This window comes from Symphalangus syndactylus, chromosome 8 (assembly GCF_028878055.3).
Source record: "Symphalangus syndactylus isolate Jambi chromosome 8, NHGRI_mSymSyn1-v2.1_pri, whole genome shotgun sequence".
Taxonomy (NCBI): Eukaryota; Metazoa; Chordata; class Mammalia; order Primates; family Hylobatidae; genus Symphalangus; species Symphalangus syndactylus.
Genome location: NC_072430.2, coordinates 133,444,872 through 133,459,320, shown reverse-complemented (window position 1 = coordinate 133,459,320; position 14,449 = coordinate 133,444,872). Strand labels below are relative to the sequence as shown.

Genomic DNA, 14,449 nt, shown 5'->3' with positions numbered 1-14,449 from the left:
CACCTCAGGACATCCTGGTCTTCCTTTCCAGCTTAGAAAAAGTAAAGTGATATCTTCTCATAGAGCTGAAATAGTGTTGGAGTGGGGGTTATTTACAGGTTACATACTTTTGGCTGAGCCCAAGAGGTTTTATTTATTTATTTATTTATTTATTTGAGTGTCACTCTGTCGCCCAGGCTGGAATGCAGTGGCACGATCTTGGCTCACTGCAACCTGCCTCCTGAGTTCAAGTAATTCTCCTGCCTCAGCCTCCTGAGTAGCTGGGATTACAGGCACCCATCACCATGCCCGGCTAATTTTTGTATTTTTAGTAGAGATGGGGTTTCACCATGTTAGCCAAGCTGGTCTTGATCTCCTGACTGCAGGTGATCCACCCACCTCAGGCTCCCAAAGTGCCGGGATTACAGGCATGAGCCACCACACCCTGCCATTTTAATCTTTAAAGAGATCTCACCAATATAGCAAATGCTAACTTCCCAGTTAATAAAACAGCTATTAGGTAAATTCTAGAGTGGAGACTTTCTTGGGAAACCATCTGAGAGCACAAAACCAACTTTCACTAAGGATCTTTTTCTAGGATTGTTTTAGGATGTGTCTTCTTCCTATGACATGAGAGGTCAGAACCAGAGCAAGGGAAGTAGTTTCTGTATATTTGCTCAGTTCTACAATTAGTTTGCATATTCATGTTTGCTTGGTTTTGGTAAACCTAGTTTGCTAGGTTGTTAAAACAAAATAAATCAAAACAAACCTATGAATACCTTAGCAATTATTCCATAGAGTAATGTTTTATATCCATCGTTATTCTCTACTCTAGAATCTGCTGACTTTTAGTATTAAGGTACAAATTATTGTACCATTTGGGATTCAAATGATACGTAGCTGACTTGCCAAGATAATTGATGAGAATGAAAAAAAAAAATCCAGAGCAGTTGGAAGATTTTTTCCCATAATTTCCAGAATAAAGACATAGAGAAAATGATCTCTACCAGATCAATGAAGATTAAACAATGACCTACGGAAGAAAGTATTTCTCTTTCAGATTTTATTTTCAACTTCCGAAGTAAAGCTGAACTAGGACAATAAAGAAAGCTTGACATGTATACTGCCAGTCTGTTTATAAATTCCAGTTTTATCACAACACAAATTGATAAATAATAGAAGCCCATAACGCTTGTCTCTGAAATAGCAGTTAAACTGAAACTCAGTATGCAGGAAACAAAAGATGAATGATCTCTCATAAACATGTTTTTATAACATAATCCACTCATATAAACAACTGGCAGTGCATCCTTTTGGGATTCTTGTTAGTCAGGATTTCCAAAGCTACAATGAATGGATTGAGTTTCAAAATTATTTCCCAATGTTGTGCTGCTTGGAGAAGACATCTGTTTACTGTATGTAAATGAACAAGACATTCTGTTCTTTTAGGGACCAAACAAAGAACCCTTAAAGTAGGCCAATTTTGCAAATAAGAAAATACAGTGTCTTCAAAGGACTACAAATAATGTTTAACTAGAAATATGAGTGTTTTATTTTTCTCTTCAAAGTTTCTATATTTGGATCAAGTGAGGGATTGATATTTCCTTTGATTAAAAACCTATCTAGGGTTTTTTTCTGTCTTCTTGCCTGGTCATCAGACAGACTGAAGTTAGAAAACAGATTTACTTCATGGAAGAAGTGTGCAGCAGACAGAGAGGAGCGAGCAGGCATAAATCTTAGTTCAGTTAATATTTCCACATGTCTGGCAAATACCCCTGGAAGGCCAGGAGTCCAAACAGTTTGAAGCAGATGCCTCAGCATGTGCCTTGCTTTCATATTCTGTTTCGCCTCTTTGTACTAGATTGATGTTGCTCATCTTGTATATACTAATTTTGTATGAGCTGAGCTTGGCTTGAAGCAAGGGAGTAGTCCTGATGTGCTGTGAGCTGGGGACAGCCTAATAACGGGAGTCAGTTGGATACAACTTATGTGCAAAGACAAATAGAAAACTCTCACTTTACACAGAACTTACAAATGTGGTTTCATATCTCAAAGGGAAGTGGTTGTTTTCTTAAATTCTAGCTTTCAGGGAGAAAAATCTAAAAATTAACACCATAATGCTGCCGAAGAATTTTGTTTCTTATTCATTAAACTTAAATATCTCAATTACTCTTTAATATTAAAAATGCAAATACTTCTGTGTTATAAGAATATAACCACTCTTTCTATATTAAAAATGTAGTGAATATGCTCTAAATATGAAAAATTTGTAACACTTGCTTCAATAAATATTGTTGATACCTAATTGATACTCCTCCATTTTTTTCCATTTAAGAAGACATGTTAACCAGCCATGTCTAGAATAATATTTCACTCCTGGTTTCATTGAAACTGAAGGTGATACAACTTTATTGGTATCCTGTTGATTTTATGAACATTTCTGATAAATGTCTCTTGCTCTTTTCTTTCCGCTTTTCTTGGTTGTTCTGACCCTCAGCAATATTTTTATTCACAGCCCACTATGGGAAGAGCCCTCCTTTTAAGTGTCTAGGCCCACTTCACTTTCCTAAATTTAGATGTGTTCGTATAGAAGTAATGGAAAGCCTCCCCAAATTATATTTTCTTTTTAATACTAATAAACTTGGTGGAACTCTACTTTGTTTTAGCCAGATGCCAGCACATTTAAACCGAATTTTGGCCTTGCTCTTTCGTTTTATTTTTTACCATTTTGAATCTCCTCTCTGAAAAAAAAATGTGTAAATGATTTTAAAACACTACAAATATCAATGATGAAACCAGCCAAAGAAAAGCATGTATACAAAGCAAATAGCACAAATCTCTCTCTCTTCCTTGGCCAAAAAAAAAAAAAAAAGTAAGAAAAAAAAGGAAGGAAAGCATTTGAATAGAGAAGAAATGACAATGGTTGATGTTGAGCCGTAATATAATTTTGTGTGTGTGTTTGCTTAGATTTTTTGCTTCAAACTTCTGTGACCATTGGCTACCAGTGATATTAGGAATAGGAAATATCTTTGTCTGCCCTCAGAAATACCTGCCCATTTTGATCACATATGACTAAGAAGACCAGGGTTAAAGGTGGCGCCATCATGGTTTCAGCTGTCTTCGTCTTGTTAGCAGAGGTGCTTGGTTATCTGAGCCTGGTCCTGGGTCATTATCTTTGTCTCCTTATCTAGAATTCATGCTCCTGTTCATCTCATTTAGTTCTGTCTGATATCTTGAATATAGATCCAGACATCTTCATGAGGAATTACCTTCCTGCATGTTTCCACTTTCCATTCAAAACTTTTGAAGGCTAACCTTGACACACTCTTTTGGAATATACTCTCCTCCCAGTGCCACCTATTTTTATAATGAAATATTGATGCCAGCTTGTTTATAGGCTATTTTCTTTTCATCTCTCAGTTTTCTGCTTTACATTACAGAAATCTCTGACTCAGAATCCATTTATTTTTGAGTTTTATGAAGATACATCTCTCTAACTTAATTGATATAATAGTTAAAATCTTTTTTCTTAGCACCTTGTTTATAAGGCATTCTTGTCAGTCTAATAGATCCTTCTAATCTAATCTGTAACCTAGCACAGACTTCAAGGCATAGTCTGTGAAAATAAAAGAAACTGCATTTAGTGGCATATTTATGTTGAGAAGAAATGGGGAATATGATTAATGCAATAACCTCAATCAAATTGGGGTGAGCCTTGAGTACGAGGCTTAAGAGTACAAATTTTATCCTGCAGAAAAGGAGATGACAATTTGAAACCAAAGTTCTAGGACCATCGACCTATCTGTCTAACAGAGGAGAGAAAGACAGCAGAAAGATCACAGTACACAGATGATTTAAGTCCTGGTCTATATTCCATAATGCAGTTTTGGGAAAGTCATTCTGTTGTTTTATTGTCCTAATCTCTAAAATAAAGAGCTTGAATCAGATTTATTTCTAAGATTCTTTTCAGTATCCAGTGATTATAGTATATTTTTTCTTTGATAAGGTCATAATATAATTAATCAAGCTTATGATTTCTACAGGATAGAAATGTCTGTGTAGATAAACAATGTGGCTAAATGAAAAAGCAGAAGGAGTCTTTAAAAAGTAGAGGAAAGCATCAAATCCATTGTGTTTAAACGCTTTGTTGATGGATTTACCTGATGTAATAATTTCTGCATCCAAATTCACCACCTCTTAGTTGGTTTAATTTCAGGGAAATTTTATAAGCAAAACCATTGCATTATTGTAGGAACAGTGACTACTCACAATAACTTTTTTAGGGATGAGTCACTGTAATTACAGGTCCCATGGGCATTCTGTTGAACTTGAGCAGGAAAGAGAAAGTTTTCCCACTGATTAAGAATGTCATTTTGTGATTGTTAAGACCTACATAATTTATGTATTTATTATTATTACTATTATTTTTCTATTACCATTAGCAGGTGTTTTCAAAACAAATATCTTATTCTGTGACCTTGGGCAAGCGACTTAAGTTATTGAGTCCCTTACTTACCCGAAGACATTTTAGACTAAAATTTTTTTTAGTATTATAATATTATAAATTCTAAATTGTGACACTTATTCTCATATAACATAAAAATGTAAACTTTTCAATAAATTATTTCATCTTTAATGTTGAATATTCCATCTTTACTTACCTGGGAAACAAGATTATGTGCAAATTGCTCTGTGTCTGATGTGGCTTCATCACTTGAAAAACAAAATGATGGGCAAAGGCTACCCACCTTCTAATATCAACAAGGGAAGACTATTTCTTTTTTAACCCTATTCAAAGTTGTATGGTGATATGGTTCGGCTATGTCCTCACCCAAATCTCATCTTGAACTGTGATTCCTGTAATCCCCATGTGTCATGGGAGGGACCTGGTGGGAGGTAATTGAATCATGGGGCGGTTACCCCCATGCTGCTGTTCTCATGGTAATGAGTGGGTTCTCATGAGATCTGAGGGTTTCATAAAGGGGCCTTTCCTTGCTTTGCTTGGCACTTCTCCTTGCTGCCACCACGTGAAGAAGGACATGTTTGCTTCCCCTTCTGCCATAATTCTAAGTTTCCTGAGGCCTCCCCAGCCCTGCAGAACTGTCGGTCAATTAAACCTTTTTCCTTTATAAATTACCCAGTCTCGAGTATGTCTTTATTAGCAGCATGTGAATGGACTAATACACATTGCTCCAATATCATTCCTTTAGAGGACACATTCCATTGCTAATTTGCAGAAGGATTTGATTATAGAAGGGAGCCTATGTGGAGTTTCCTCTTACATGGGGTGGGAGTTATCTTCTAATGATTTTCTTAAAACATCTCTTAAATTACTTAACAAGTATGTATTTCATAGACATAACCCTGAACACTGATGCTTATATACACTGTGCTTTGTAAGTCACTGTGCAAAATTGAAGAACAGGGCAAATCTACAAGTCTTGGCATTCAAACCATGGTGCCCTTAAAACAACTGCCAGGTCCCTAACAGCAAATGGGAGAGCAAAAGCAAATTTACTGTAAGGCTAATGACATACAAGATTCACTGCCCCTCAGTTGCACAGAGGTCTTTCAAAGGACTAGTTTATTCATATGATTTGTACAAGTTGTAAAAGTAATGTATTTAATTTTGATTGGCAAGACCGCTGCCTCTTTCTACTATAATTTATTCTCAGTCATACTTACCCTACCACTCCAAAGTACAGGAGTGGAGAAGGTCACTTTGGAGATCTAGCTGAGAGTAAATTAAGTTGGGGATACATATAGTTTGGGTTTGGTGCTATGTAACTATCATGGTTCTCGGTCATTTCTGGGGTAGAGTCAAATTCCTTCTGGCTGCTCCAAGTGCAGAAATGGCTTCCAAGAACTTTCTACCACCGACTATGCCAACTCGCCAGATATTGGGCTGTGAATATGCTGGGCCAGAGATTGTGCTGCAATGTGAACGTGAATCATGCTCCCGGTACCCTGAAAAACTAGATAGAGGAGAGGAAACAAAACTTGAAGTTCATGGAGACTAGAACTAATCTGTGTCAAATCTTTCCAGTCATCAGACATGCAACATTTTAAGTGAAAGACTTGTTTCTCATTGACACCTGGTCAAAACAAAAGTTATTTTCTGTCAAGAATTTTTAATAATGCAATGTGTGTAATATATATCACATGAAATTATCTGTAACACCTCAATATGCAAAGGACTCGATAGGAGTTTTTTTCAAAGTCAGCAAAAATACTAAATTTTTCCATCACATTACTAATAGCGAAAAAGTATGTTTTCTAAGTTCCCTATAATAAAAGGCAAATTTTGATCAATCATATGAGATGTTATTAGTTTACCAGAGCTGCCATTATAATGTACCACAAAATGGGTGACTTAAAGCAACAGAAACTTACTGTGTCATAGTTCTGGAGAAGTTCTAGAAGTCTGAAATCAAGGTGATAGCACAGTCACACTTCCTCTGAAGCTTCTAAGGGAGGGTCCCTCCTTGCCTCTTGGAGCATCTGATATCCCCCGACGTTCCTTGGCTGTGTCAAAGTAACACTGATCTCTGCCTCCATCTTCATAGGATCTTCTCCTGTGGCTTTGTGACTTCACATGGGCACCAGTCATATTGAATTGGGGCTCACCCTACTCTGTATGACCTTATCTGAACTTAACTAATTACATCTGCAACAATTCTGAGATACTGTAAGTTAGGACTTTACCATATTTGGGGGCATAGCATTTAACCCATAATATTAGAGAAATGACTTAATTATCTCTTAAATCTGTCCACAGAGAAAATATTACTAAAGTGTTGTTGTATGAAGAGGTGACCAAGAGTATGCAGTCAAAAATATCAGGGAAAAGAAAAAAGAAACAGGGGTGTTTCGAGCTTCATTAAGGAAGCAATGTTTTTAAAAACTGTTATGTAATGTTTGTGTTATTTAAAGTCATTATGTTGGAAATTTCTTGTGATTTCTTATTCTAAAAATGCACTTTTATTAATTTTTGTTTATAAATCCATATCCTGTCTTCTTACAGAAGTTCCCCACACTCTGAAATTGTATGAGGTTCAGGCCAAACATACTTGGATCTACACCTGGGGGTCAGGTAGTCTGCTCTTGTTTGCTTCAGATTTGCTCCATTTTATTACCCCTCCATCATCCTAATGCACGAGATGTGGGATACTGGGTCCTTCCATGCCTTTGTTCACAGCCCAGCCATGGCTGTTTTCCCTCTTACTAGGAATACAAAGTTGAGATCTTTACAAAGGTTCACAAGGCTACTATTTGTCCCCTTCTCCTTCCCATCCCTTCTACTCTCTCTTTATTTCTTTCCCACACTTGCCCTCACCTTGCTTTCTCTGCCTCTACTCACTTACTGCTGAGACAGGCTGGTGTCCCTGTCTCCTGGCCTCCATTCCATTCAAGGGTGACATTTGGGCAACCCTATTACTGATCCTACAACAGCACACCCTAGCCCCTGCACAACTCTCCTTTTGCTATAGCTCTTATTGACACAGACATACCGTGCACTGTCTTGTGTAGCTGGAGATGGTCTCACTGGGCTGAGCCCATTGGACTGTGAGCGCCCTGAATCCAGACTCAGATTGGCTCCCTGTTGTTTCCCTGCACCCAGAGGAGTGGCAGGTGCATATTAGGCCTCAACAAATTATTATTGGTGACCGAATCAGAGATTTTGTTGTTATTGTTGTCAAGATTAAACCAGAAGTAGGAGCCTTATTTCATGTGGGTGTTAAATTGTCAGAAAATGAGCTAAAATGAAGGGTGATATTGAGAGGTGGAAAAAACAGTTTCTCCTCCTATACACATAGGACTCTCAATGTCTCACTTGTGACCCCAGATGTACAGGGAAGAACAAGCCACTCTCTCTTTTGTGCTGTCACAACCCTTCAGGTCACCAACACTTATAGGAGTCCCCTTACCCCAAGGAGTTCTTCAGTTCTCTGTGGACATCAATCAGGTGTCCTAGTATTCATCTCAATTCTGACACTAACTGGAGTTAGCACAGACCCCACAGGCTGATGGCTCAGTCTCACAAGACTGCCCCCACTTCAGAAGCCAATTGCAAATCCAAGGTCACAAATACAGGTGACCCACAACTCCTGTCCAACTTGACCACTAATCAGAGGTTTCTATGATCCCCTTCCTAGGTTCTATAATTTGCTAGAGTGGCTCATAGGTGCCAGAAAAATAGTTTATTTACCATTGGCAGTTTATTGCAAAGGAGAGTTTAAAGGAGTGAGGTTCTGTAGGGTCCCCAGCACAGGAGCTTCTATCTTGATTAAGTTGGAGTGGGCCACCCTCCTGGAACATGGTACTTGTTCACCAACTCAGAAGCTCTCCAAACTCTCTAGGGATTTTTATGGAGGCTTCATCATAGGCATGATCAATATTAGCTCAATCTCCAGCTTCTCTCCCTTTCCTGGGGGATGGGGCTTGGGGATGAAAGTTTCAAGCTTCTAATCATGGCCCGATCTTTCTGGTAATTGCTCACGCAGGAGCCCACCAAGAGTCAGCTCATTAGAACAAGGTACCCTTAGCACTCAGAAAATCCCAGGGAATTAGGAACACTGTGTAAGGAACTGGGAACAAAGCCCAAAATACATATTTCTTCTTTTTTTTTTTTTTTTGAGACAGAGTCTGTCTCTGTTACCCAGGATGGAGTACAGTGGTGCAATCTCAGCTCACTGCAAGCTCTGCCGCCCACGTTCAAACAATTCTGCTGCCTCAGCCTCCCAAGTAGCTGGAGTTACAGGCATGTGCCACCAGGCCTGGCTAATTTTTGTATTTTGGGTAGAGATGGGATTTCACCATATTAGCCAGGCTGGTCTCGATCTCCTGGCCTCAAGTGATCCACCTGCCTCGGACTCCCAAAGTGCTGTGATTATAGGCCTGAGCCACCATGCCTGGCCCTAAAATATATACTTCCTGTCATAAACCATAACAGATCTGTCTGATATATCCTCATTCTTCTTGTTATAATATACCTGATGTTGGTTGTGACTGGGCTGCTCTTGTTGTAAGTTTGCTTTCTCTTTTAGTGGTTTTTGGTAATATTTATTATCAATGATGTGTGTGTGTGTGTGTGTGTGTGTGTGTGTGTGTGTGTTATGTCTGAAGAGAGAGTGTGAAGTAGAAGAGAGCCCTGTTCTTTCCCAGGAGGTGGGAGTTAATTACCAGAATGAATAATTGTCACTATTTGACCCCCAGACTCACAGGGATAGCAGGATTATGGCTCCTCCATGCTCCTCCCACTCCGCAGGAGATCTCTTGTCCAGGATTTGTGGCTGAACCGTTTCAGCAGACACAGTTGTAAGAAACAGCAGGCTCTTCTAGGTGTAGCCCCTTGTTATTGTCCTATTGGCTTGAATCAGCATTAATTGCTTGGAAAATGAGGGTTCGATCTGAGAGACACCTGCAGTGTTTGTAATGCTCATTTTGGTGCTAATTCAAGCTGCTTTTATCCATGGTATCCAGAGAATAGTTAGGCTTCTGTGCACGGCCAGGTTTCACCATCATTCATACTGTCAGGAAAGAGACATGGTATCTATTTTTGCAAGGACTTTTCATCGTGGTGGAAAGTCGTCTATCTTCTAAGCACTGCAACACAAGCTGAAATGAAAATTTTTGTATGATGAACACCCAGTCTCTTGTGATTATCTCAATTTTGCTTTTCTGTTAAGATAGCTTTGTATCAGAAGCATAGATCTTCATGTCTGTGGAATAGAAGAGGTTTTGCTTTTAGTCTTTTATGGGGGTCGAATTACTTAATTTTCACTTCAGGGCGAACACAGTGAATTTATATTAGGTTGTAGGTAGTCTGTCTGCTTATTAATATTTGCAATGCCTTCGGCTCCAATTCCAAATTTTAATTACCATTTTCTAGTGTATCATTTTTGAGTGAGCCAGACTGAGATGGGAGCATGAAAGATTGGAAGTGCACTGTAATTGATTGTGCTTTTAAAAAAAGAGTCTTCTCCTGCTGGGGGTTGGTACAGGCCAGATATCAGGAGCACACAGTTACGGAAGAGAATGTAAGGAAAGTGCTGCATAAATAAAGTGTTTACAAGTGTTTTTTCCTTTTCAAAGATCATCAGTTTTATTGCAGAATTTTCTTTATGTTTTGTATACATATTTTTTCTATTTTACGGATACATAATATTTTACATAGTTATGGGGTACATGTGAGTGTTTGTTCCATGCATAGAATGTGTAATGATCAAGCCAGGGCATTGATATCATTTCAAGTCCTCTTTTCTAATTGCTTAAATACATACATAATATTGTTGCTAAGTATGGTCACTCCACTCTGCTCTCAAACATTTGAACTTATTTCTTCTGTCTGTGTGTCTGTACCCAAAACCAACCTCTCTGCATCCTTCCCACACCCACCTTTCCCAGTCTCTGGTATCTATTGTTCTGTTCTCTATCAATGAGACAAAGGTTTTTAGCTCTCACATATGAGTGACTACATGCAGTATTTGTCTTTCTGTGCCTGGCTTATTTCACTTAACAATGACCTCCAGTTCTATCCGTGTTGCTGCAAATGTCATAATTTCATTCTATTTTTTTAATAAATTGTTTTATTTTTAATTTTTGTGGGTACATAATAGGTGTATATATTTATGCAGTACATAAGATATTTTGAAACAGGCATGAAAAAATACATTAATAATCACAACATGGAAAATAGGGTATCCATCTCCTCAAGCATTTATTCTTTGTGTTACAAACTATCAAATTATACTTTTAGTTATTTAAAAACGTACAATGAAATTATTATTGACTATAGTACCCTGTTGTGCTATCAAATACTAGGTCTTATTCATTCTTTCAAACTATTTTATTCGTACCCATTCCCCATTCCCACCTCCTCTCCACCCCCTACTACCCTTCCCAGCCTCTGGTAGTTCTCCTTCTATTCTCTATCTCCATGTGTTTCACCGTTTTGATTTTTACATCCCACAAATAAGTGAGAACATGTTGATGTTTGTCTTTCTGTTCCTGGATTATTTAACTTAACAACATGATCTCCAAGTCCATCCACATTGTTGGAAATGATAGAATCTCATTCTTTTTTATGGGTGAGTGGTTCATTACTGCGTGTAAGTACCACATTTTCTTTATCCACTCATCTGTTGATGCACAATTCGGTTGCTCCCCAATTTTGCCTATTGTGAACAGTGCTGCAACAAATATGGGAGTGCAGATATCTTTGCAATATACTTATTTCTCTTCTTTTGGGTATATAGCCAGCAGTGGGATTGCTGGATCATATGGTAGCTTGATTTTTAGTTTTTTGAGGAAACTCCAAACTGTTCTCCATAGTGGTTGTACTAATTGATGCTCCCACCAACAGTGTACGAGGGTTCCCTTTTTTCCACCAGCATTTGTTATTGCCTGTCTTTTGGATAAAGTCATTTTAACTGAGGTGAGATGATATCTCAGTGTGGTTTTGATTTGCATTTCTCCGATGAGCAATGATGTTGAGCACCTTTCAATATACTTGTTTGCCATTTGTATGTCTTCTTTGGAGAAATATGTATTTAAATCTTTTGCCCATTTTTTGATTGGATTATTAGAATTTTTTCCTATAGAGTTGTTTGAGCTCCTTATATATTCTGGTTATTAATCCCTTTTCAGATGGGTAGGTTGTAAATATTTCCTCTCATTCTGTGTGTTGTCTCTTCACTTTGTTAATTGGTTCCTTTGCTGTGCAGAAGCTTTGTAACTTGATGTGATCCCATTTGTCTATTTTTGCTTTGATTCCCTGACTTGAAGAGTTTCTCCAATGTTTTCTTGTAGTAGTTTCATAGTTCAAGGTCTTAGATTTAAGTCTTTAATTCATTTTGATTTGATTTCATGTATAATGAGAGATAGGGGTTAATTAAATACATACTGAGAGTGAAATATTTATTATTTTTAAAACAAGGAGAGATAGGGGTCAAGTTTTATTCTGCATATGGATATCCAGTTTGCCCAGCATCATTTATTGAAGAGACTGTTCTTTCTCCAATGCACGTTCTTGGCACCTCTGTCAAAAATGAATTCAGGCATATGAATTTGTTTCTGGGTCCTCTCTTCTGTTCCATTGGTCTGTCTGTTTTTATGACAGTATCATGCTGTTTGGGTACTGTAGCTCTGTAGTATAATTTGAAGCCAGGTAATGTGATTCCTCCAGTTTTGATTTTCTGCTCAGGAGAGCTTTGGATATTCTGGGTCTTTTGTGGTTCCATATAAATCTTAGGACTGTATTTTCTATTTCTGTGAAGAATGTCATTGGCATTTTGATCATTATTGCATTAAATCTATAGATTACTTTGTGTAGTATGGACATTTTAACAATATTGATTCTTCCAATTTATGAACATAAAATATATTTCCATTTTTTGGTGTCCTCTTTAATTTCTTTCATCAATGTTTTATAGTTTTTATTGTAGAGTTTTTTTACATTTTTGGTTAAATCTTAGGTATTTAATTGTATTTGTGGCTGTTGAAAATGAAAATTTTAAAATATCTTTTTCAAATTGTTCACTGTTGGTATAAAGAAATGCTAATGCTACTGGTTTTTGTATGCTGATCGTGCATTCTGCGAATTCACTGAATTTGTTTATCTTCTAATAGTTTTTTGTGGAGTCTTTAGGTTTTTCCAATCATAAGATCATATCATCTGCAAACAATGATAATTTGACCTTTTCCTTTCCAATTTAGATGTCCTTTATTTATTTCTCTTGTTTGATTGTTCTAGGTAGGACTTCCAGTACTATGTTGAATAGAGTGGTGAAAGTGGGCATCCTTGTCGTTTTCCTAATCTTGAAGAAAGGGCTTTCAGTTTTTCACTATTTACCATGATTACTATGTGTGAGTCTGTCCTGTATGGCTTTGATTTTGTTGAGGTGTTTATTCTATACTCATTTTTTGAGGGTTTTATCGTGAAGCAATGTTGAATTTTATCAAATGCTTTTTCAGCATCAATTAAAACTATCACATGATTGTGTCCTTCATTCTATTGATCAGATGTATCAAATTGGTTGATTTGTATATGTTGATCAATCCTGGCATTCTTGGGATAAATCCCACTTGTTTTAGATGAATAATCTTTTTAGTGTGTTGCTAAATTTGGTTTGCTAGTATTTTCTTGATGATTTTTTGCATCAATATTCATCGGAGATATTGGTCTGTAGTTGGTTTTTTTTTAATGTGTCTTTGCTTTTGGTATCAGAGTAATATTGGCCTTGTACAATGAATTTGGAAGCATTTCCTCTTCCTCTGTTTTTTGGAAAAACTTGAGTAGGATTGGCATTAGCTCTTCTTTAAATGTTTGGTAGAATTCAGCAGTAAATCTATCGGGTCCCAGGCTTTTCTTTGCTGGGAGACTTTTTATTATGGCTTTGATCTCATTACTTGTTACTGATCTGTTCAGGTTATGGACTTCTTTATGGTTCAATCTTGGTAGGCCATGTGTGTCTAGGAATTTACTCATTTCCTCTAGATTTTTCAATTTACTGGCATATAGTTGCTCATAGTAGCCACTAATCATCCTTTGAATTTCTGCAATATCAGTCGTAATGTCTCCTTTTTAATGTCTGATTTTATTTATTTGGTCTTCTCCCTTTTAGTCTAGCTAAAGGTCTGTCAATATTTTTTCTCTTTTCAAAGAACCAACTTTTTGTTTCATTGATCCTTTGTATGTTCTTCATTTAAAATTTATTTATGTCTCTTCTGATCCTTATTATTTCCTTTTCTCTACTAATTTTGAGATGGGCTTCCTCTTGCCTTTCTAATTCTTTAAATGTGTCATGAGGTAATTTAATTGAAGTTTATCTTCTTTTTTGATGTAGGCACTTACAGCTAAAAATTTCTTTCTTAGCACTGCTTTCATACTGTATCTCACAGATTTTCATTATGTTGTGTTTCCATGATCACTTGTTTGAAGAATTTTTTTCAATTTCCTTCTTAATTTATTCACTGACCGACTTGTCATTTAGGAGCATATTGTTTAATATCCACGTGCTTCTATAGTTTCCAAATTCCTCTTCTTGCTAGTTTCTAGTTTTATTCCATTGTGGTCAGAGAAGATGCTTGATAATACCTCAATTTTTTCAATCTTTTAAGACTCATGATGTTTTTGTGATCTACCATATGGTCTATTATTGGGAGTGATCTTTAATTATCTTGGTCTATTCTTGAAAATGATCCGTGTGCTGAGGAGAAAAGTTTCTATTTTGCAGCCTTTTGAAGAAATTTTCTGCAAACATCTATTAGGTCCATTCAGTCTATAGTGCAGGTTAAGTCTGATGTGTCTTTATTGAGTTTCTCTGTGGGAGATCTGTCCAATGCTGGAAGTTGGGTTTTGAAGTTTCAGCTCTAATTGTATTGAGGTCTATCTCTCTCTTTCACTCTAATAATATTTGCTTTATATATCTGAGTGCTCTAGTTTTGGGTGCATATATGCTTACAATTG

The 14,449-nt window shown here is 37.0% G+C and overlaps 1 long non-coding RNA gene across 1 annotated transcript in view; it reads right to left on the bottom strand.

The window, feature by feature from the left end:
* LOC134737480 (uncharacterized) overlaps positions 1 to 6,530 on the bottom strand; it is a 103,812-nt gene extending 97,282 nt beyond the window's left edge. Inside the window, exon 1 of the long non-coding RNA XR_010122444.1 lies at positions 6,373 to 6,530. This is a non-coding gene — a long non-coding RNA (uncharacterized lncRNA). The remainder of the gene's footprint in view (positions 1 to 6,372) is intronic.
* Between the last annotated feature and the right edge of the window lie 7,919 nt (positions 6,531 to 14,449).